The sequence below is a fragment of the Tenrec ecaudatus genome, chromosome 7 (assembly GCF_050624435.1).
Source record: "Tenrec ecaudatus isolate mTenEca1 chromosome 7, mTenEca1.hap1, whole genome shotgun sequence".
Classification (NCBI taxonomy): domain Eukaryota; kingdom Metazoa; phylum Chordata; class Mammalia; order Afrosoricida; family Tenrecidae; genus Tenrec; species Tenrec ecaudatus.
Genome location: NC_134536.1, coordinates 137,438,298 through 137,463,595, shown reverse-complemented (window position 1 = coordinate 137,463,595; position 25,298 = coordinate 137,438,298). Strand labels below are relative to the sequence as shown.

The window sequence follows — 25,298 nt, the reverse complement described above, 5'->3', positions numbered from 1 at the left end:
TGAACAATAAAACCATTTTTAAAATAATAAAAATTTTAAATATACCTTTTAAGAAAGGGTGCTGGGATGACTGAATACCCTCCCACCAAAGAATGAAACTGGACGCACACTTCACATTACGCATGAAAATTAATTCAGAATAGACCCCATATCGAATTTAACAGCTAAACAGTCAAAGCACACACAGGACCTAGAAGGAACGCTCCAGGCCCTCGCAGTTGGGTGCAATGTCAGAGGCTGGCTCTCTTCACAAGTGTGAAGTCCATGTGAAGAAGGGTAGCATGAGCCAAGATAAAAACACGGAAACTTTCCTGAAACATTTCCTTTAACAATAAATCTGGATCCAGAAATGGGTTTGGGGGCCCCCACTAAGTCCTAGCTCCACCTTAAGTACCACTAGTTCTTACATCATGGCTGCTCCATACTCCCCCTCAGGAAGGGGATAAAGAAGATAGATAAGGGTGCTACAGCAAAGTGTGGTGAAGAAATTAGATGGTGGCCAGCTACCACATAAAATAATATTGATGTATGTATATGTATGGATGGTGATAAGAGTTGTATGAGTCCCTAATGAAATGTAAAAAAAGAAAAGAGGAGAAAAAAATGATTAGGGCAAAGACTGTACAGATGTGCTTTATACAATTGATGTATGTATATGTATGAACTGTGATAAGAATTGTATGAGCCCCAATAAATTGTTAAAAATAATAATAATAATAGCATCTGGGGTCTTACAAACTTGTCTCCAAACAAGCAGCCACCTACGTGAGATGTCCACTAAGTCCACATGGAAGAAGCATACCATCATCAGTCACCGAAGGATTGCAAATCACATAATCTGAATTCAGAGGAGGGATTAGTATTAGAGGCTAAATTGTGAGAATCCGGTTTGCAGAAGACTGTGGATGACCGTGGGAGCCCAAGATCCATCTGTGGGAAGGACATAGGAAACAAGTCTCTGCTAATCTACTTCTATCCATAATTGAGGGATGTGAGGAAAGGGGTTACCACAGAGTGCATTGGAGAGATATGCATAGAAGATCAAAGTGATAAACCTGACTTCAACAGTTACTGATCCTCTGGTGCACGCTGGACCTGATCTGGTTTTCAACACTTTCTGTGTTTTTGTTGTGTTTTACTTCGTTTTTTGTTTGTTCGTATGAGGTTTTATCTCAGAGGTGTTATGTCATTGGGGGTCCCTCTTGAAGTTGTGTTAAATGTTTTTCTGTGTTTCGGTTTATGAAACCCAGGACTGATGAACCTATAAGGACAGCAAGTAGAATAAGGGTTGTTTAGTTTGTTTATTTGTTTGTTTGTTTTTGGAAGGGGGCGGTAAAAGGGAGCTGATGTCAAGGATTCCAGGAAAGAAAAGAATATTTGGAAACTGATTGTGGAAGCAATTGTACAATACTGCCTGACATGACTGAACTATGGAGTGGCCTGTATTCACTTTTCCAATTAAAATAAATGAATAAATAAAAGAAAAAATAAATCTGGAAGGACACAAATAAATAAATTGATAGGTGGGTATAAACTTAATTCCCCAAATATTTCCCCCACTCTGGTTCCAGTTATGCTATTTGGGGTAGAAATTTTTGTTTCCAAGCAAAACATAATTCAAAGACTTTTTCTTCCCCATCTAGTAAAATATGAAAAAAGTCAATAAAATCAGAGGAGCCCTAAAAACCTTAAGACGCACTGAAAAAGTTTCACTGTTTCCAGAAGAGAGCCTTTTCTGTACCCCACCACCAACCTAGGTTTATTCTGGATTTAAAATCACTATGTAGCTATGGATATTAATCTATGATAAGGTTTTGTGTGTTTAACTGCCCAAAGGGGCAAAGAAGTGACCCAGTACAAGAGAAGGAACACACAGTTCCTTCTGTTATGGACATGACAAATAAGCAAGTACGCTCAAAAGTGCTAGTCAGTCAACACCTGAGCCATAACAGAAAAATAAAAGTACACCTAATATTTCACCAGGGTGTACTGAAAACTTCTGTTAGCATAACTGCATTGTCAGATTCCCCCAAATGGGGAGTGATCCGAAAGCCTTACCCACTAATTCCTCCCCTATATCACTTACTATGCGGTCCTTCTCTCTGTTACGGCATAGGTATCTGGCATCCGATTATCCCACTATCGGACAGGAAAGTCTCCAAGAGAGAAGCAAAAACATACAAGAACTGGCTGTATTTTTGACACCCAGAGAGTCACAGCACCCGTGCTGTGCACCCAGGATGTCTGACCATGCAGGCTCCCTGTATCCATAACTATAAAGCACTGAAGCAGGAAGGAGGTCTCATGCGCCAGGACTTGTAAAGAGCTTGATTTTGAAATGATCTACGTTAGGATGGACTAGAAAGCCCTTCCTCCGAGACATCAGACCGTGTAAGACATGAAAAAAATAATAATAACTTATAAATGATAGAGGATTCATGAGTGGGGGAGGGGAGAGCGGGGAGGTGGGGGAAATGAGTTGCTGATACCAAGGGCTCAAGTAGAAAGCAAATGTTTTGAGAATGATGAGGACAACAAATGTACAAATGTGCCCGACACACCATGGATGGATGTACGGATTGTGATAAGAGTCGTACGAGCCCCCAATAAAATGATCTAAATAAAAAGCAAGCCCTCCTTCCCTTTCAACCCTAGACCCCTCTCCAGCTTTCAAGCACAGTAACACAAGAGTAGTTATCCAATTTGGGACAAGATATACACTTTTAAAAAGAGACACACGTGCACACAGCAAACACATACAGACTTCAAACAAATAAAGCTATTTACCCATTGTCCTTAAATCATTTCCAACTTACACTAGCCTGTAGGGCAGGGAAGAACTGCCGGGAGTAAATCTTAATGGACACAGGCAGCCTCCTCTTCCTCCCACAGAACAACCAGTGAGCTCGAACCTCTACTCCACCTTTTTGCTGGCAGCTGAACCCTGACCATGGACCATGGAAAACTAAAACACCAAAACCAAGCTCACTGACATCACGTCAGTTCCAACTCCTGGCTACCCTATAGTGCAGGGGGTTTCCAAGAATGTAACTCTTTGTGGGAGTAACAAGTCTCATCTTGCTCCTGAAGAGAGGCTGGTAATTTTGAACTGCTGACCTTGAAGGTCCCAGTGCAACATGGAAGCCTGTTGCCACGGGGGCTCCAACCATGCACCGCCCAGGGCTCCAACCATGGTTGGATATAAACAACTGCACCCTGTATTTCTGCACCGGGTAATTTCCTTCCTCTACCTATGGAGAGGAATAGGGAGAAGCAGAAAATACTCTTATTCACACTCACACACTTACTCTTTCTTCTTTTCAAAGAGGAGCCTGTGGCCAAGGCAGACAGAATTTCATCGGTGGAGTAATTAGCCAGACTTAACTCTTTTTTTTCTCCTTAACCATCCTTCCTTCCCCTTAGCTGCATATGCCTTTCCCTTCCCAGCGGACCCCCAGTGTTCTGAGTCAGACAGATGTGCCTGCTGACTGGTGAGTTAGTTCTCCCAGGACCACAGGGAAGACAGAAGAGGAGCGAAGATCCCGAATGGAACCACTGCCTTTTCGCCACAAATGATTTCCTCCCTATGACTTTGATGCATACAACATTTGGGTAAATTCACTTTTCTTCCCCAATACAAATAATGACGGAAGAAAACCAAGGTGAAGTAGACCAAAGTATCATTAGCTTTGCCTCTCAGGGCTTACCCGTTATGTCATCACTCCATTCCGACTCATGGCAACCCCAGGTGTTGGATGGGCTATTTTTCTCAAATAAGTAGAAAGCAAACCCATTGCCTTCCTGACAAGGTCTTTCTCTCCCCAGGACCACTAAGTGGGCTCGCATCTCCGTGCACAAGATACCATTGTGTGCCCCACCCCCCACCTTAGTTATTAAAGACAAAAATAAATTTAGTGCCATTGAGTCTTTTCCAACTACAGTGATCATATATGGCAGAGTAGAATAGCCCCTATTGAGTTTCCAATACTATAAATCTTTATGGAAGCAGAAAGCCTCGTTTTTCTCCCACGGAGTGGCTGGTGAATTTGAACTGTTGACCATGTGATTAGCAGCTCAATGAATAACCAACCACTATGCCACCACAGTGCCTTCATTAGTCATTAGGGAAATGCAAATAGAAATTGTAGTGAGATACTATTTTATCTCCACTAGGATGGTGAGCAGAACGGGGGGCCGGGGGGTGGGGGCAGGAAGGCTTTGGGTGAAGATGTGGAGACGACAGTGGATGGTAAAACGGTACCAGTGCTGTAGAAAAGGCTGATGGTGTCTCAAAATGTTAAACAGAGAAATACCTGTGACCCAGTCACTCCGTTGCCAGGTACACATCCAAACCTTGAAAGCAAGGACTCAGACAGATATGTGCGCACCCACCAATGCTCAAAGCAGCATGACGCACAATATCCCAAAGGTGGAAACAACCGAGGTGTCCATCAACTGATGAGAGTAATCAAGCTGGACTACCTGGAACATACAATGGGCTACTATTCCAGCATTAAACTGAATGAAGCTTAATACACACTAGGACATGCATGAACCTTGAAAACAGGGTAAGTGAAATAAGCCAAACACAAAAAGACAACGACTATGTCGCCCCATTGATATGTAGGATCTAGAACAGATGGATAAATATAGACAACGTGGCTTAGTGGTTACCATGAGCTGGGGGGAGGAGATATGGGGCGTTGTTGCTTAATGGGTACAGAGGGTCTGTTTGAGAGTGACGAAAAGTTTGAGAAACAAGTAATGGTGATGGTCACAAAACCTTGTGGGTTTCATTAATGGCACTTAATTGTACAATTGAAAGTGGTTACAATGACACATTTTGCTTATACTCTAATACAATAAAAATACTCTAAAAATTTGTTAAGTGAACTGGATATAGATGATTCTGGCACTTTTCCATCCTAACCAAACTTATTCAGTTAAAAAAACTAATTTCCAATGTATTAGCCATTTTTAGCAGAAAAAAAGTGAAGAACACATACAAGTACCTTAAAAAATAGAGAGATTAATATACAATAAACTGCACAAATTTGAAGCCTATAATTAGGTAAGTTTGGGCTATCTCAGGCCCTGTGTATTTTCATACACATTTTTCTCATCCCACAATTTATACACATTTTGCTTCATGACGTAAATTATAATCCCTTCAATGTAACGGCACTCTTTCTACTCCCTCCTTGGATGCTAATTCCCACCTATTCTTCTTTCCTGCGTTATTTTGCCTTTGGAGCTTAGTAGTTAGTAAATGCTGCCCTTTGGGTCTCGTCGGGTGATTGTTCTACGGAGTAAGTTTCTCATCAGTGCTACTTGTGAAAGTTAGGTGTATTGTGCCAACCTGGCCAAGAGGAACATGGGGCAGAGATTACTCAAATCGCAGTTTGATTGGAGGGCAAAGCGATAAACTGCTCCGCAAGGTCCACCCCCCGTCTCTCTTGCTCGCTGGTGATTGGGCCAGCATGCTGCTGGTTTAGCTACTTCTCTCCCTCAACCTGTGCGCTGCACTACCTGTGGGCCAAGACAACCTGTGGATCTTGCCGCTAGAACTTGAGGCTCTTTGAAGACCTGCTTGGCCACACTGCTGGTGTGTACATCACTTGAGCTAGAGGCTGGTGGATCTTGTCACCTTGCCTGGGTGTCTCTTCGCTAAGGTCCCATGCTACTGACTGTTGCTGACCCACCCTGCTGTCTGCTGCCTGCGGGCAGACTCTGCTCGTGTTGCCTGAGGGAAGACTCCACCGCTTGCTTCCTTGACCTTGGACCAAAGCCCCTTCCTTGAGCTGAAGGACTTTCAGTATATTAACTGTTCCACAAGCCCTCTATACTGCTATGGACTAATTAGCTGCTATATGGCTTCTCGCTGTATAAACCTGTCCAAAAATATATATATAATCATAAGTGTCGTGGTGTTGTTTCTCTAGCGAACCCTGCCTAGTACACTACTGCTCATGTCATAGACCTGCCAGAAGAACGAATAAATCCAGGCTGGAAGCAGAAGAAAGACTTGGTTTCACATCCTTTAGACACGTCATCAGAAGGGGATCCGTTCCTGGAGAAGGACAGAGGGTCAGTGGAAAAGAAGACCCTCGGTGAGAGGGATGAACAGTGGCTGCAACAATGGGCGCGTGCATAGAAGCAACTGTGAAAATGGCCCAGACCCAGGCAGTGTTCCATCCTGCTGCACATAGCGTCAGGCCCCTAACAACAATTGCTTGCCTGAAAGGGGATCCCTGGGAGTGGGTTCTGTTCTAGGTATAAAGCACTTTGGGCTACAGTCTCAAGGGTTCCACCATTCTTTATCACAACAGTTAAGTCTGGCTTTTTCCGTGATTTTAGATTGTGTTTGGCATTTTTCTCGCTGCCTGCCGAGGACCTTGTGTTGTGATCTCGATCCGGTAGTGGCAGAGAGCGCCATCTAGGTCTTTTGGTCTCTGACGAATGAAAGCTATGGTTCTCAAGGTCCATTAATCTTGGGACTCCTTCAGTCTTTGATTTTTCTTCACTCCCCTTTGCTCCCGACGACCACAATAGTTTCATCTTGTGATGGGCACTCAAAAGCTTTTAAGAGCCAGCTGCTACTCGCCAAAGCAGGGTGTACAAAGTTGTCTTTGTGGACTCCGTTATGCCAACTGATTGACCTAGGTGTGCCCTGAGGCTATGGTCCACAGCCACTGACCTCACTGAGAAATGAATTCAGTTAGGCTGCGAAGTGCCTGTGTTGAAAAATGGAATTGAAAGACAGCAGAATTTTTCCAGGAACTTCTGAAATTCCCTTGTACGTTGATATATTTGCAGCACATCAAATGGATTCTGTTAGGTGCCATTGAGCTGGATCCGAATCATACAGACCCTATGTACAACAGAACACAGCACTGCCCGGTCCTGTGCCACCATTATGTTCCAGCCCATGATTGTCGACACCATGTCAATCCGTGTTGTCAAGGATCTTCCTCTTTGTCTCTGCTCCTCTACTTTACCAAGCAGGATGTCCTTCTCCAGGGACTGGTCTCTCCTGACAACATGACCAAAGGACGTAAGACCGTGTGTCACCAGCCTTGCTTCTAAGGAGCACTCTGGCTGTGCTTCTTCCACAGCAGATGCTTGTTCTTTCAGCGGCCCATGAGACTTCACGATCTTCTTCAACAGCACCATACCGCCAATGCACGGATGCTTCCTCGGTCTTCCTTCTTCAATGTCCGGCTTTCACAGGCATACGAGGAGATTGAAAATATCATGCCTTGAGTCAGGCACACCTTCGTCCTCAAACAAACACCCTTTCTATTCAACACTTTACAAAAGTCTTGTGCAGCAGATTGACCCAGTGCAGTGTACCATTTGCTGCTTCCAGGAGCACTGATTGTGCATCCAAGCAAGATCAAATCCTAGACAAGTTCGATATTTTCTCCGCTTATGATGTCACCTCTGGGTCCAGTACTGAGAATCTTTGTTTTCTTTACATTGAGTTGTAATCCATATTGAAGGCCGCAATCCTTGATCTTCATCAGCAAATAATTCAAGCCTTCCACATGTGCAACATGCAAGTTTCTCGGGTTCCTCATAAGCTTTCTTCCCATCTTGAGCCCATCTTCTTCTTCACATAAGCCAGCTTCTCTGATTGTTTGCTTACAGAATGAATAAGCATGGTGAAGAGATACAGCCATGACACACACCTTTCCTGATTGTAAATCCTGCAGTGTTGCATTGTTCTGTTCATAGAGCTCCCTCTTCATCCTTGTACAGGTAGGTTCCCCATGAACACAATGAAGTATACTGAAATTCCCATTTTTCTCAAGGCTACCCATAGTTTGCTATGATCCACACCGTTGAATGTCTTAGCACAGTCAATAAAACACAAATAAACCTCTCTCTGGTAATCTCTGCTTTCAGCCAACATCCATGGCATTCACAATTAATATCCCTTGTGTTCTGCTGAATCTGGCCTTTCTGGCACTTCCCTGTCAGTGTACCTTCTGCGACTGTTGCTGGATGATCTTCAGCAAGCACTTTTATTTGCATGTGACATTAATGATATTGAGCATTCCGTTGGGTGGCACCTCTCTTTGGAATGGGTACAAATGTGGATCTCTTCCAGTCAGTTGGCTGTCTTCCAACTTTCTTGACATACACCAATGAATGTGTATGTCAGTGCTTCATCAGCTCGTCGAAACATTTCAGTTTGATAGTCCATCAATTCCTGGAGCCTTGTTTTGAAGACGCCTTCAGTGGAACTTGGATTTCTCCCTTCATAGTGCTATCTCTAGAAATAGTGGAATGTGGACTGAGTCGTTCTTTAGGGTGCAGTGACTGTGTAGTCTTTCCATCTTTTTTTGATGCTTTCTGCACCATTCAGTATGTTCCCACAGAAGCTTTCAATCGTGTAACTCAAGGCTTGAATATTTTCTCTTCAGTTCTTTCTGTTTAAGATCTGCTGGGCGTGTTCTTCCCTTTTGTTTTTCTAACTCTAGGTCTTTGCATATTTCATTGTAACACTTTACTTTGTCTTCTTGAGCAACCCTTTGGGATTTTCTGTTCATCTTTTTGACTTAATCATTTCTTCCATGTGCCTTAGCAACTCTACAATGAAGAGCAAGTTTCAGGGTCTTTTATGCTATGTATTTTAATCTTCACACACACACACACCATCTTTTTAGTGATCTTTGCTTTCTTCCTGAATGATGTTCTTGATGTCTTCCCACAGAACTCAGCACTTCTGACATTCGTGTTCAGTGATAGACTCAAGGTCACATTTGGGCTCTTGTGGACTTGTTTTAGTTTTCTTCAGCCCCAACCTGAATTGTCAAATGAACATTTGATGGTCAGGCCCCAAACCTGGTTTGAGCTGCTGATATTGAGCTTCTCCGTTGTCTCTTCCCACAGATGGAGCCTATTTGATTTCTGTGCATTCTACCTACAGAAGTCAACCGGTACAGCTGCCTTTTGTGTTGTTAGGAAAAGGTGCTTGCGATAAAGAAGTCTTTGGTTCCTCAGCTTCATTTCTATCACCAAGGCCATAGTTTCCAACTACAGTTCTTTTCTCATTATTTCCAACTTTGGCATTCCAATCGCCAATAATTATCCGTGCAGCTGAATTGTGTGTTTGATCAATTTCACACTGAAGACATTGGCAGAACTCTTCAATTTCTTCCTTACTGGTTTTAGTGTTTGATGCATAAATTTGAATAATGGTTGGATGAGTTTCCTTGCACTCCTATAGACATTATCCTATCACAGACAGCACTGCATTTTAAGGTGGTTCTTGAAAGGTCCCCATTCCACTGGATGGCACCTGACAACAATACCATACCTGCAAGGATGCCACCTCCCTCAATCTGATACTCGTAGTGTATTTCTATACTTTTTCTTGATTAATCAGACAAAACATTTTCTCAAAGGATTTGTTCCACTGGCTTCTGCAACTTTTTTCCTGTTTTCATTGATCCTGATGTACTCTGTGTTTACAATTTACCCCTAAGGTAGAAGATGGGGTCAGATTTGTAATGTATGGCACGAAACGCTGCTGCTTGTTGTTACCGTAGATGTCGCGTTGAGTCACTTCCGACAGAGTGACCCTCTGCACAACAGAAAGAAATGCTTCCCCGGTGCTATAAATCCCCCCTGAGCCCTGCTTCAGCTACATCTCACACATTGTAATATGCTGTTTTTCATTTTGTAATACAATTACTTTACAAATTCACTTTTTATTTCCCATGGGTTTTCTAGAAATAGTTTATTCCATCTGTTCTGGGCTGATCTTATTTGAACTGAATTATCTTTTACACTCATTCTTTCTCCTTTGTCAGCTTATTAAGAGCAGTATCTTTTCTGTTGTTGTTTTCGCTCATTACATATCTTTCCGCCCTCGATGTGCCCTACAAGTGACAGTATACCACTTCACATAATGTATAAATATATAACAAGAGGTTTTCCAAGAGGGGAGATCTTCTGAGAACCAGATGCAGGGCATAGAATCCTGCTTATCTGTGAGATGCAGTAAGCACATCAGCTACACCTGAATGCAGGACAACCCTCCTCTTACTGAAAGATGTGAAAAATGCTGGGGACTTGAGAAAAAAAGCCATGGCAGGCACCACCAGTGGCTCATTAATAAATCCTACAATGATTTTCAATCTGTTTCAGACAGTTGCAGCCGCAAACAAATCAGTTCACCTGTACAAACTGAGAAAATAAATGAAGACAAGAACTTTCTCAACTGAAATGATTTTCAAACGTTCCCCAAATAACAGTATTTCAGAGGCTGTGAAAAAAATTGGTATTTCAGTAAATGACACTTCAGTTCTAATTGTTCGCATCGAAGATGGTGAAAAGCATGTAAATCAAGAACATCAAGTATCCCTTTTCTAGAAAATCTTCCTGAAGCAACAAATATTACAGAAATCTGGAAGATAGATAAGCTGTCTTCAAAAGAAGAAAGTACTGGGATATTACTAGATAGTATCATTTGTAAAATGTCAATAAAAGATGTTTTATAAAATGTCAGAAATACCCAACATTTCAGCATTAATCAAAGAAAACAGTAATTTTCCTTTTTGAATTATGAAATTAACAAATCAGGGAGCTTCAAAATGTTCATGGAAATAATGGAATTTTTCCACAATCATTTTTAAAGTCCACTCCTTAAAAATTCACTGGAGAAAAAAATTTTAAGTAGTGTAAAAAATAAAAGAAAACCACTTCTATTCTTAAGTTATTTTAATATTTTAAAAGAGAAACCACTTTTACTATTAAAATATGTATATATTACAAGAACACGCCTCCATTTCCTCCCTCTTAATCTCTTTGCTTTTGTGGTCATGCATTTCACATCCCTGTATGAGGGGGCTTTCAAAAAGTTCATGGGAAAATTCCATTTTCCATAAAATGTTAGAAGTCCCCTCTTAATTTTTAAATTCCACAATGCAGACTTATGATTTTCCTTTTAAGAGATTCTTAAAAGTTTGCAATGTTTAATGTTGATATACATGTTTGCCATTTCAAGCACTTTTATTTATTTCTATAGATACCCATTTCCATTGGGTGTCATGTTCCTTCTATCTGAGGGACTTTCTCTAGCCTTTCTCACAATGCAGGTCTATTGGTGATGCCCTGTCTCAGTTTGGAAAGGTCTAGAAAAGTCTTCCATGTCTCCATCATTTGAAAAGATGTTTTTGCTGGGTATGGAATTGTGGTTGACAACTCTTTCCTTTTAGGCATTTACAACATTGCTGAGCACTCTACCGACGGGCTGATGTTCTGTGACTTAGGAAATCTTTCCGTTTGGGTGTGGGACACTAGCACTGAAGGAAATAGAACTGGGACTTATTCCCTGACTGGTACGGAGGGACTGTGGAAGACTAGTATTCCATGGCAGGAAGACCACCACTCTGGTAGTTGGAGATATAGTCTGAGTACATTTTCCTGCGGTCGTCTATCATTTCTACAGTTTCTCCCCTTAAAGCTGTACTGCCTTAAAGTGAGCACATGGTTGATTCATTCTCCCTATAGCAGCAGATGCTCCTATTGGATCTATTTCTTCCTGCCGTGGCATCCAACTCCTCTCATACTTTCCCCTAGTAGCAGATGGGCAGAGGGAGGCTTTATCCCCAGTGCCCGGATTAAAAATGTTTGCCATAGCCTGAATTGGTGGCTTTGTTAATTTGGTCATTAAATTTGCCTTCACAGCTTTCAATGTATAGAAAATAACCATGTAGCCACTGTGACTCTTTTGAATTTAATATATAAAACAAAAAGGGGAATTGTGGGAAACAGAAAGATTTCTCCCAAGTTGTCTCCCCCAGATATATCCCAAACGTAGCTGCTTGCTACACATGGCAAATGACCATACACTTGGAGGTCAACAGAAGTAGGTCAGGGGTTATTCTCCCTAAGGGTTATCAGCCATCCAGAGCAAGCGGAAACCACTGTTTATTCCACAATAAGTAGGACCCACTCTGTTCTGATAGGATAGTAGTTGACTGTTTCCTTGTAGGAGACCCCAGGGAGGTCAAGCCCATCCAAGAGTGGCCAAGGTTAGGCCACCATCATGAGTCTAGGGTCCACCTATCTTGTTACATGTACACCCCTAGCTCATTCTCTACCTGTCACACTTATGCCTATTGTACAGGCCCTTCCTGTGATGTGTGTGGTTACCTGTAATCATGCCCCCTAAGTAGATATAAGCCTTGGTTAGCAATAAAGTTGGCCCGGCAGGCTCTCTCGGGCAGCCTCTGCCACACCTCGCCTCGCTCTCCTGCCCTCGGCCCACGCTGTGCTCGGACCTGGCTGGTAAGATCATGGCCATCCAGGATGTGAGCATGCTACCATGGAATGTGACTGGCTCATTTATTTGACTCTCTTCTATCTCTCATGCTCTCCATGATTTACTATAATCTTTATGTATCTTAACCATACAATTGCACCTTTCGAACCTGTGGTTAGTTGTGGGGGTGGGGGTGGGGGGGTTGGCCCTTTCCCCCACAGCTGGGGAGAATGCAAAAGATTCCCAATCCTGCCTAAGAATCAGGACTGTTCATTTTAACCCTTTGGGTGGTTTTTCCCTCTGCACGCAGACAGTGGCATGAGGTGCGTGCATAGATTAGTGCCCATCTGCATATTTAAGGGGAACCTGCTGCATATTTCTCTCAGGCTCTCTCCATGGCCAGCTCTCTCCTCTCCAAGCTCTTTCTCATCAGAGCTCTGTCTTCCCAGCTCACAGTGGGGAGGGGGGCCAGCGTGATCTGCCTGGATTCTCCCTCCCTCCTCTGCAGCCTCAGAAACGCCTCCAGCAGCCAGCGTGTTACCTGTAGGGCTCACCACGCTTGTTTCCACTCTCTCGCATGGGGGGGGGGGGGGGGACAGTGTCCTCCGCCCTGTTGTTCAGTGCCTGAAATTGTTGTTTAAAACTAGTCTACTTTTTCTATTTTTCCCTGTTGCTTCAGCTAGCTGGATAAATCGGGTTTCTGTTACATCATTTTAGTTGGAGAAAAAACTGCATGGGTACATTTTTTCCTTCCATGAGTACATTTTTTAAGTCAGGAAAAAAAAAAGGAAACCCACAGTATGTGGGGGTGGGAAGGGTGAGACGTGTCATAAAATAAACACCGTTTAGAACAAATCCTGACACTTTGAAATTTGACGTGTCCAGTTTTCCATGACGCTAGAAAAGTCAGAAGCTGCAAATGACGATCGTAAATCTCTCCTGTAAAAAGGCAGAGCCTTTCATTTTAAAACAGCAGTCCAACTTTGGTTTTGTGTACATCTCTGAAAGTCTGATTAATTGCAACATCTCATTTTTTCAAAGTATTACAAGAAATGGTTATTTTTAACCCTGCGCAGATAGCTGAGTGAAAAATTATGATTTGACATGTCAAAAGTCCATTGATAACAATATTATACTTAACCCGTTTAAAGGTAACAAATCTAAGTCAAACACTCTTCATTCAACTGAAAAACACACAGTATGAATTACAGAAACCATTAGGTACTTCGAAGTCCTGATACTACAAAAGTGGACTTGTGGTTGCCTTTGTTAGTGAAGGTTTGGGGGCAGGTCTTTGAATCTTGCTTTTTTTGGGAGCAAACCACACATGCCCCACATGATACATGCAAACCCTCAAACGTACGTCAATATACTAACGTTTTCATACTGTTTAAGCTGGAATGTCCCCAAATCAATTAGAATACGCACTTAGAACATGTCAACAGCAGTCTGTCACTGAGCCACACAATTAATTCTCTATGTGCTAGCTAAACATGCAGCCAGTCCTAACACCATCTGTAGGCTATGCCAACCCCTGTCCTGTTTGTACAACTCAATGGGGCGCTCACAAATCAGCACTGTTGTGTGCCGATGAGTGGATTCTGACTCATAGCAACACGACAGGACAGCGTGGAACTAACCCGCAGGGAGGGTTCCCTAGGATAGCATCTTTACGGGTGCACATGGCCAGTCTTGTCTCCTCCTGTTCGAACCACTGACCTTAGGTTATCAGCCAAGCATTTGGCCTTTGTGTCACTAGTCTCTTTTACTTTCAGAGGGACCAGAGTAAAGTTGAGGGGTGGGGAGCGTCTCTAATGACCTTCTCTACAGCGTCTGCCCTGAAGAGTCCATGGCCCCATGGGACACCCTATAAAGACAGACACAAAGTTGTTGATGGAACAGAGCAGGCACAGAGAAAGCAGCGGGATGTCGCTCTACTTGCCAACCTCCGCTCTCTCCTCCCCAAATCACTTTCTATTAAAGTGGCTTCAGGGACTCAGCCCAGACTCCATGTGTTCTGCTCCTTGCTGTGAAACTGCTCGGGCTCATTCCTTCCACACTCACCGGCAGTTACATACACTATCCAGAGGCCCAAAAATTCAACGGAAAGTTCTAAGGAAAATCCTAAAGAAAAGCCTTTCAAGGGGGGAAATGATAAGGGGGAGAAGACATGAGACAAAGCTGACTGGAGTGGAGTGCTGAATCTGAGACTGTCTCCTTCTCACCATGACCTTGTGCTCCACCTCTGAACCTTTGCACACTCTTCCTAGAAAGTTAGGCGCCGCAGATTTGTGTTTACAGAGCTGAAAGTTGCCTCTCGGCTTAAGAAATTATTTATTCTACTGGCCAAAACTTGGTTAATGTTTAAAATGTAAAGTGTACTATAGGTACATATTACAGAGAGCTTGGGAAATAAAATTTAAAACAAAGAATTAGCCATAATCTTAAAATAATGAATTAGGGATACTTTTCCACAGGTTTTTTTCATACACATTTTTTACAGAGCGGCAATCACGGTGTCTTTTTTTTTTTTTAATATTTTGCTGTTTCCAACTCAACCCTATGCACATTTTAGTGTTTCTATTGTCTTCATGGCGGTAATTTCAAATGGCTGCATAAATGATGGACAGATTCCATAAAATCCCTATCAAAATTTCAACTGGTGCTTTGTTTTCCTTATTTCTTTGATTGGAGTTAAAATGAAGGATACTTATGGAGAGACAAAGGCTTTTTTAATATAGAGAAGGCAGAAATAAATTAATATCTTTTAAAAATGGGGTTTGGGGCACATAATTCAAATCCCAGACAATTTAATCTTTCAATCCTTTAAGAAGAGTTGTGCAATCATCACACTGACAGAACATCTTATTCTCTTAGTCACTGTTAGCTCCCCACTCTTCCCCATCCTCTCCCGCCATGCCCCTAAGTAATGATTAATCCAGTCACGGTCTCTATAAATTTACCTATCCTGGATTTCATGAAGTGTCAATTAAGTCCACATGGAAGAAGCACACCAGTTCATGTGATCAAAGAATTGCAAATAATAAAATCCAAATCCAAAGGAGAGAATGATATCAGAGCTAAAATTCTAAACATCCGGTTTGCACAAGGATGTCATCCACAGATGACAGTGGTACTCAATGCAAGAACATGTTGTTCTATTAAATTGGCATTCCAGGATGCACACCTTCCCGACACAACCACTGAAGACAAATGGGTGCATAAGCAAATGTGGTGAAGAAAGCTGACGGTGACTGGCCATGAAAAGATATAGCGCCTGGGGTCTTAAAGGCTTGAAGAGAAACAAGCGGCCATCTAGCTGAGAAGCATCAAAGCCCACATGGAAGAAGCACACCTGCCTGTCTGACCACGAGGTGTAGAAGGGACCAGTTATCAGACATCAAAGAACTAAAAATCATATCAGTGGGTGCCCACCTTTCTGATACCATCACTATAAGCCAAAAGTGGGTGAAGAAGCAAATGTGGTGAAGAAAGCTAATGGTGCCCAGCTATCAAAAGACATAGCATCTGGGGTCTTAAGGGCTCGAAGATAAACAAGTGGCCATCTAGTTATGAAGCAACAAAGCCCATATGGAAGAAGCACGGCAGCCTGTGTGACCACGAGCTGTCAAAGGGGTCAGGTATCAAGCATCAAAGAACAAAACATCATATCATTGTAAATGTGGGTGAGTGCAGAGTGGAGACTCAAAGTCTCCAGACACCACCTTACTGAAGGGTTGCGGGGAGGAAATGAGCCAGTCAGGGTGCTGGGTAGCAACGATAAAGCACATAACTTTCCTCTAGTTCTTAAATGCTTCCTCCCCCCGCACACACTATCATGATCCCAATTCTACCTTACAAATCTGGCGAGACCAGAGGATGTACATTGGTACAGATAGCAACTGGAAACACAGGGAACCCAGGGCAGATGACTCCTTGAGGACCAGTGGTGATCATGGCGATGCCTGGAGGGTGGAGGGAATGTAGAGTAGAAAGGGGGAACTGATTACAAGAATCTATAGCCTCCTCCATGGGGGAGGGACAGCAGAGAAGAGGGCAGGGGGAGACTTCAGACAGTGTAACATATGACAAAATAATAATAATTTATGAATGATGAAGGGCTCCTGGAGTAGGGGGAGTGGGGAGGGAGGGGGAAGGTGAGCAGCCGATATTAGGGGCTCAAGTGGAGGGCAAATGTTTTGAGAACAATGATGGAAACAAATGTACATATGTTGTATGAGCCCCCAATAAAATGATTTTTTTAAAAAAAACAAAGATGACAGTGGAAGTCAAAAATCCATTTGCAAGTTCCCATATTGATGAAACCTCCAGCGATCCCCTCTGACTGATGCTCTATTTCATATGCATATGCACCCAGTGTAGCCAAAACAGCCTTGACAGCAAACTGTTGGTGAGAATGGGAGGAAACTGGAATCCCCTTACGCTACCTATAGGAGCGCTGGGGTGTAGTCACTGACCACTGGGGCTGCAATTTTCACACAAGGTCTGCAGTTCAAAACAACCAGCCACTCCGTGGGAGAAAGATGGGCTTTCTATTCCTGTAAACAGTTACACACAGTCTTGGAAACTCATGGGACAGGCCCACCCTGTCCTATATGGTCACCGTGGGTGAGCCTCATGTCAATGGCACTGAGTTTCAGTTTAGACCGCGTGTGGACATGTAACAGGGTACAGCCACTTTGGAAACCAGTGTGGCAAGTCCACTCCTGGGTAAACAGCCAACCCACTGTCACTGGGCCAATTCCAACCCATAGCGACACGACGAAGCAGAGGAGCATTGATCTCTTAGGTTTCCCAGGCTGTCCACCTTTACAGGAACAGGAAGCTCCACTTTGGCCCCCTGGGGGTGGGTTCCCGCTGCTGCCCCTGCAGTCAGTGCCACCATTCCTAACCCACTGCATCAGGAGGGCCCTCTACTAGGCATGCACCTGGAGGGACAAGAGCACATGTCGCTGCAGGCGTGTGCACCACGGCCCGGGAACAGCCTAGAGGAAACAACGATCAACCGGTAAAAGGGCGAACAAATGAGGCTCAGCCCTGCAGTGGGTTATAGATGCGGGGCTGGGGAGGGGTGGGGATGGGGGGTCTGTAACCATCCACGCGACAACATGGACATCCTCAAAACATTACGTCACGCAAATGAATTCAGTCACAAAGGATCACATAGTATATGATTTCATGTATACGAAGAGTCCACCATAGACAAATCCTGAGACAGAAAGTAGGCCAGGGTTGCCAGGAGCTACGAGGCTGTGTGGGGGGAAATGTGAAATGCCTGCTAATGGGTCCAGTTTCACTTCAGGGTGATAAAAATGTTCTGAAACTAGATCGCGGCGATGGTTGCGCAGCTCTGAATCTATCGTGAACCCGTGGATTATCATCTTTAAAGAGATAGATGTCATGGCAATGGAAACTGACCTCAATAAAGCTGCTGTGAAAAACATTCTACTGCATGGCTGCAACCTGACCCAAGTGACGCACTGTTTCTAGCTTCCACATGCTGCATAACATCGCTGTGTATCTTTCTGTGCATAGTGCATAAGCTCCTGTCATACCATATGATGAATCTATTCATGACAATGATCCCCAAAAGGGAAAAAAGGCAGGTAGTTGTTGAGGCTGCTCATGTGCAACCAACAGCTCATAGCATTTGGTTTCTTGGTTTGGAGGTTTAAGGTCCTGGTTTCAAGGGACATCGCAGTTAATTGGCCTAATACCCTGTTGAGTCCTTCTGTTCCAGTCCCTAGTTCGTTGCATAGCGCATGGGGTTTTAAAAGCTTGTAAGTAAGTGGTCAAGGTACAACAAGTGGTCTTTATTTGCCTGGCGCAAATAAGAGGAAGGAGTCAGGAAGAGGAAGGGAAAATAGAGCATGAGGTTAACTGCCTCCAAGGACAACAGCCCCCTTTGCCAGGAGACCAGAAGAGCGACATGGTCCCTAGCCACCACTCCTGAGCACCAAGCACCAAGATACATTTCCTGGAGATTTCTTCAAGGCAAACAACAGCCTGGCTTAACTAGCCAACAAAGACTGTCTGCCTTGAACACTGTACTCGTTTAAGATCTATATGTCGACATGGGATCAACTTAACAGCAATTGGAAAGAAAGATGGGATAAGACTTAGGGCGAGGGAGGAACTAGAACGAGCCCAAACTGTTGAACTGGTGCTTGCTTTGCTGTGTGCAAACGTAACAACAAAAATCAAATAGATTGACTTATAAAAATAATAGTCTTGGCTTTGCACTGCTCAAGCTGTCCCATGGGAGGAAGAGGAGACTGTCACATAAAGATTTAAAGTTTCAGCAGTCTGACACTCAGGACTCAGCATTATGCTGGTGGCTTTGGTTTCCATCCCCAAAACCAAACCAAACCCACTGGTGTGAAACTCATTCAGATTCCGAGTGACTATTGTGCAGAGAGGAACTGCCCTACAGAATTTCCAAGGCTGTAAATCTTTACAGAAGCAACCCGATGCATTTTCCCCTACAAAGCAGTTGGTGAGTTTGAACAGACAACCTTGCAATGAGCAGCCCAATGCTTACGCCATCGTGCCGCCGGGGCTTCTTTCTCAGGATTAAAACCCAAACTCACCGCCATGGATTCAATACCATGGAGTCACAGTGACCCCCTGTGGATTTCTGAGACTGTAATTGTTTAAGGGAGTAGAAAGCTCAGCTTCTCCATTTGAAGCTGCTGGTGGTTTCGAACTGCCGACCATGCAGAGTGCAGCCCAACTCGTAACCACCAGGACTTCTTCTCTTGGGATTACTAAGGATTAAATTAAGTAACGCATATAAAGCGCTTTGCCTGGGCCTATCACACAGTACCCTTACAACATGTGGATGTGCGGTAGCTATTGTTTATAACTGCCATCCTCAGTATTCGTTTAAGATGAATTCTAAAAGTGGTATGATTTGGTCGACGTAGTTGAATACATTTCACCAAGCTACATATCAAGGTGGGTGCACGTAATCTTGGGTCTCACAAGCAAATATTGGGGGGGTGGGGGTATTGAAATGTTCATGGGGAAATTCTATGACCATTTCATTCCACTTTGCCCTGAGCTTCCTGAAGCCCCCTCCTATCTGAGAGAAGAAGCAGGCTTACTGTGTCACCGTCATTATCGTACAGATTTGTTTTGTTAATTTAACAGCTAATCTCACTTTATTCTTAATTTTTGCTGCTTTTGGTCCTTTGTAGTTTGCAGTTCAATAGTTTGCTAATTATACCATCAATATTGCAGGCCAGGAATACCTACTGAACACGAAATGTGCACAAGACTCCTCTTTACTGGGGATTAGAAAGGAAACCGAAATGAGTCAGGCCAAGGTTTCTGTGTGGGCTAAGCCAGAAAAAGGGAGTAGCACTATAATTAGGTTTAAAAGCGCTTCAAAGTATGTACAAGGGTTCAAAGGAGGCGAAAGATGACAGTGATTAAGCGTCTTGTAGGATGGGCATCACGTCAACTGGCAAGGGTGTGGCAAATGTCTGTGGAGACCCAGTGAGTGAGCACAGCGCCTCCCAGGCCCTGTGGCTTGATTACAAAGTGGCCGGGGAGGGAGCAGCGAGAAAGCAAGGTGGCCGGTGCTTCAAGAGCACAAAGAGGACCCTCTGAAACACAACCACTGACCTTGTGAGTGCAGGAGGGATTTCCCATGGAGGAAAGGGTGTGCAGAGCGGACACATGACTCATCAAGGTCCATCCAGGGCACTGCGAGGAATCCAATTTGGCTGAAGTGAGGGGTGCACGCGGGAAAGAGGCAGGTGAAGCTAAACTAACACACAAAAGCAGGCACGGGCCTGACTGGGAAGGATCTTGCGTACCAGAATAAACATCTGAACCACATCCCAAAGATAACCAAGAACAACGGACACACTTGGAAGCAGAGCAATGAGACAATCAGACTGATTCTTTTTTTAAAGATTATTCCATCAATAAGGAGAGTTCTTGTTGTTAGCTGCCGTCTAGAGGACTCCATGTCGCGATGACTTAAAAAGACAGGCTTTCACACAACAGGTATTTATTGGGCACCTACTGATTACCTATGGAGCCCAACAGTTAAGCCGTGGGTGGCTAACACACTTGAAGGTTCGTGTCCACCCAGTGGGTCTGCAGGGCAATGAGCTGGAAACTCTGGCACAGTTCTACCCCCCCATGGGGTTGCAAAGAATGCAGAAGCCACTCTACGGCTTTCACCAACAGATCTAAATTCGTGACGGTGTTAGCTCCCAGAGGAGACTGGGGACAGGAAACAAGGAGATTAATCAGCAAGGACAGTGGACATCTCAGGCACTGTTTGTCCAACGGCCACTTCCCTGGGGCATTACCCCTTCCTGCACCTAGTTTAAGGAGCTGTCATCTTGCCACAGGGGTAAATGTTGGACTGCTAACCTCAAGGTTGGTGGTTCAAACCCATCAGCTGCTCCACGGGAGAAAGATGAGGCTTTCTGCTCTCATCAAGATTTGCACCCTCAGAACCCCCATCTCAGATACAGAATCACAATGAGTTGCGACAGACTCTAGGGCAGTGAGTGTGTTTGGTTTCATTTGGGGTAGCTCATTTGGAAACTGCCATCCCCGCCCTAAGATCTCTTACCCTGGCCATGACTTAGGAAGTGAAAAACAGCTCAAAGTCAGACCAAACCGAATTCCTCCCCAGGATTCTTCAAACTGGAACTGGGAGTTGACACTCCCTCCTGCAAGGATGGAAGACGCAAGGGTAGAACCTGAAGGCACTGGCCTGTGGTGGGAGATGGCGAGGCTTCTTCGTCAAGTGAACGCTGATGCGTGGCAGCTCCCTGAGCACCAGAACAACTGTCACCCTGTCCTGTGCCCTTGTCGCAATCATTAGCACCCACGAGTCCTGGATTTGCAGCCCCTGTGTATTCTGAACGCTTTCCAGCCCACATGGTTTTCATTGGCCAATTTTCAGAATGCCACCACCAGGCCTTTCTTCCTAGTCTCTCAGTCTGGAATTATGCTGCGAACTCTCTACCCAGAGCTGGTGACTCTGCTGTGTGGCATTTGAACCACGGCTAGCACAGCTTCCAGCGTTTTAGCAACAAGCAAGTCACCGCAGTAGGACAAACTGATAGGTGGTGGAAGCACAGAGTGACCGTGAGTAAAGAGACAGGAGATGTTCTCATGGCACCAAAGCCTCGGGTTCAAATCATTTTGAGGCTCAGCTGCGTCCTTGCCCATTCTGTGGATGTGACTACTCGATTATTCCTTTGAGTTTTTGTGATCCTATAAATTGACACCATCCCACACACGCATTTTTTGTTGTTGCCTAAGCTAAAGGAAGAGCATTCTGTCCCTTACAAACTAGAGCCCTGACTGAGTCTGGATATCACATCAATAAAGCAAGAAGTAAATTCTGATGCTCTGTACTGCACTATTGGAGATATAGGGGGAGTGGGAATATTTAGGAAAAAGAGTCAGAAGGTAATGTTTGGGGAATGATGAGAGAAGGTAAGGAAGCAAAACTCTAGAAAGATTCTCAAATCATAGTGGAAAAAATGGGTTCTGGCATCTTTCAGCATGAAATGTATGCAGGAGGGAACAGGCTACTCGGAGGGTGTGTGTTTAAAGTTTTAGATATGAATAAAATGTAGGCAGTTGCAATTTTGAGTCTGAAAAGCATGGCAAGGCTCTGGACGCAAGATCTGAGCATCATTTGCTTACAGGTGGTAGCTGGAGCTTCCCTGCCAGTTTGATGAGATCACCAAGGAAACGCACGCCAAGCGAGAAAACAAAATCACTAGGAACTCAAACCCAGAAAGCATAGATGTCGAAGGGGACAGCCCCGGTCAGGATCAGCGAGCAAAGGAAGAGGGAGGTGAGAGAGGGCAGCAAAAGAATCTAATCAAATTCCGGATTTATGTCTTGCTCTGCTGATTCACAAGGTTCTTTTGACTCAGTCTGTATTTTTGGATTGAGTGGACTACCGCCTGATGCATATGTACCGACCCAGTTGCATGCAGATCCCTTCGCTGGACCATGACGATGATGATGACGACGGTGGAGAGGGTGCTGCGCTGAGACAAGCAGGACAGCAGGACTTGGTGTGCGAATGGCCAGTCTTTCAGTTAGCAGTCAGGTGCCCCCCAGGGGCTCCCCAAACTGTTACTAGTGAATATTTAGCTTAATCTTCCTAAAAACCTAGAAAAACAACCTCTTGATCATCCACATCTGAATCAGGGCAATACACGGTCCAAGGCAGGAGAGGAGAAAAGACCGTCTACTGCCTTCCACTAGACAGACCCCAGTGAATTGCAACCAGGAGTGGAAGTGAATTTTTCAATCAACATCCTCCGAGTATCTTAAATTAACACCAGGAGTTTCTAAATTAGACTCCTTCTAATTCACAAAATGAAAAAACAAAAGTACAGTATCAGAAGAGAATGTGACACACATCTTAGGGAGTGCAAACCGGTTCGCTATTGGTAAAGGCAACTTTACCATTACAGTATCTATTTAAAAATGTTAAGCACAAATATTCTTGAACTCAGCAATTCCACTTCCAGAAAGTTACCTTTAGTGTCACAGAAGCAAGCAAAGGGACACGTAGAAGGTCATTCATCGGAACACTGCTGAAAGAGTAAAAAGGGGTGGAATGTTCCGCAGACATTTTAAAAAATGAAGCTTCCAATGAACTGATAGGAAAGATGCTTTTAGTGTTAAGATGGCAATATTACCCAAAGCGATCTAAATTTTCATGTAGACCCTATAAAAATACCCAATCTTTTTTGCAGAAATGGAAAGCTAATTCTCACGTTCTCCCGGCGAGAAACAGAAGTCAGAATAACCAAAGGAATCTTGAGAAACGAGAAACAAAGCACAGAACACAATCTCCACAGTTTCAAAACGACGACAAAATAACGGTGGACAAAAGTGTGCGGAATGGACATAAAAATATGCGCTACGATGGAGAGATTTGGGAGTCCAGTAATAAACCTATATATTATGACAATTAATGTTTTTAGCCAATTAATTTTTTACAAGGGAGCTTTAATGGATTGAATTACGTCTCCCAGAAATATGTGTCCCCTTGGCTAGCCCATAATTCTCGGAATCAGGTAATTATCCTTCATTTGGTGGTCTGATACAATTATCCTCTATGCTGTTAGGCAGGCTCTATGATTCGTGTCAGTTATGTTAATGAAGTCACATATACTCTATGGGAATGGGTTACATCGAGTCAGTCTCTTTCGAGATAGACAGGAGGTAGCCAAACAGCAAAGATCAGAGAGACCTTCTGACACTAAGAAAGAATTGGAATGAAGTGCATCCTTTCGATACAAGGTCTCTACGTTCAGAAACTCCCAGACCCAGGGGAAGACAGAAGCCAAGACACATGGAGATCTCCACGGAAAGCCGAAACCACCGATGCTGACAGAGAGAAGAGCCTTCTCCCAGAGCTGGCAGAGCAAGCCCTCCTTTTGAGCTGGCACCCTGAATTCAGACTTCGAGCATCCAACACGGTGGGAGATTAAATTTGTCTGATAAAGGCCCCGTTTGTGGTATTTCTGTGATAGCTGCACTAGATAACCAAGAAAGGGGTCAAGACCACTCGATGGAGGGAAAAAGAATCTCTTCACTGACTAAGTTAAGGGACATCCAACTCTCCACATGCAAACGAACGAATTTGGAGCCCAACTTCCCACCATATATAAACAGCCACTTAAAATTAAGAGATCTCAGTGTAAAATCTAAAACTGTAGATGAAAACACAGGTGGTAAATTACTATAATCCTGAATTTGGCCGTGGATTTTTAGACAGCATACTAAAACTACAAGTAACAAAAAGGAAAAAATAGATTATTATTCAAACTCTAGTGCGTCAAAGTCCTTCATCAAGAAAGTGATGAGATAACCGACAGAGCGGAAGAAAGTATTTGGGAATCATTTAAGTGAGAGAAGTCTAAATATCCCAAAGATATTTTTTAAACCCTCCTACAATTCAACAAAAAGACCGACAATCCCAACAGTCACTTTCTCCAAGATATACAAAGAGCTGAAAAAAACACAGGGGAAAAAAGTTAACACTAAATTACTACATGGTCCTGCAATTCCACCCTTAATTGCATACCCAAAGAAACTTAAAACAGGTACTCAAATACTTGTACATGGATGCTCATAACAGCAATAATCACAAAACCCCGAAGGTGGGAACAACCCAAAATATGGTATATACGTACTATGGACTCTCACTCTGCGACTAAAGTCCTCATGCGTGCTACAATGTGGACACACTATAGAAACATTAAGCTGAGTGAAAGAAGCCAGACACAAAAGGTTGCACTGTTGATGGGCTCACGTGTCTGAAACACCCAGAATACAGAAATCCATCAACAGCATGAACAAACAGAGGGGTACCAGAGGCTGAGCAAAAGAGGAAATAGGGAATCACTACATAAAGGGCACAGAATCTTCTTTTAGGGTGAGGTAGTTAGTTTATTGTGCCAACCTAGCCAATAATCACATGTGGGATGAATTGAAGGGCGGAGAGATAAATGGCTTGGTGAGCCTCCCCTTTCTAGTTCTCGGGTCTCTGGCTTTGTGATGGTCGGACCAGGGTGCAGCTGCCTTAGCCTGTTCCCTGCTTCAGCTGGCAAGGTTTACTTCCTGCAGGACATCCCTGAGGAGAAGCCACATGGACCTACCCTGATACAGCCCTGCGTGCTGGAGCAGCCGTGTGGAGACCCCTGCCAGTTCTGGGAAGCTTACACATTCACTGACTCGGCTTTCCTCCTGCAGTTGGCATCATCGCATCTGTTTCGTGAGATGGATGAGGACTTTGTGGATTGGTGTTGGACATATGGGTTAATGGGTTAATGTTGGACTTGTGGGCTTGGGCAGCACTGGGTTGGGATGTTTTCTTGATGCACACTTAACCTTTATATAAAACTCTCTCTTATACATGAGTTTCTGTGGATTTGTTTCTCTAAAGTACCCAGACTAACACATAGGGTAATGAAAATATTTTGAAATTCAATGC

General features: G+C 43.8%; 1 protein-coding gene and 1 pseudogene across 4 annotated transcripts in view; one reads left to right on the top strand and one right to left on the bottom strand.

The window, feature by feature from the left end:
• Positions 1 to 25,298, bottom strand: part of FKBP5 (FKBP prolyl isomerase 5) — a 117,692-nt gene that overhangs the window by 70,167 nt on the left and 22,227 nt on the right. The gene's annotated exons all lie outside the window — the stretch shown is intronic.
• LOC142452533 (EKC/KEOPS complex subunit TPRKB pseudogene) lies at positions 7,042 to 10,511 on the top strand (annotated as a pseudogene).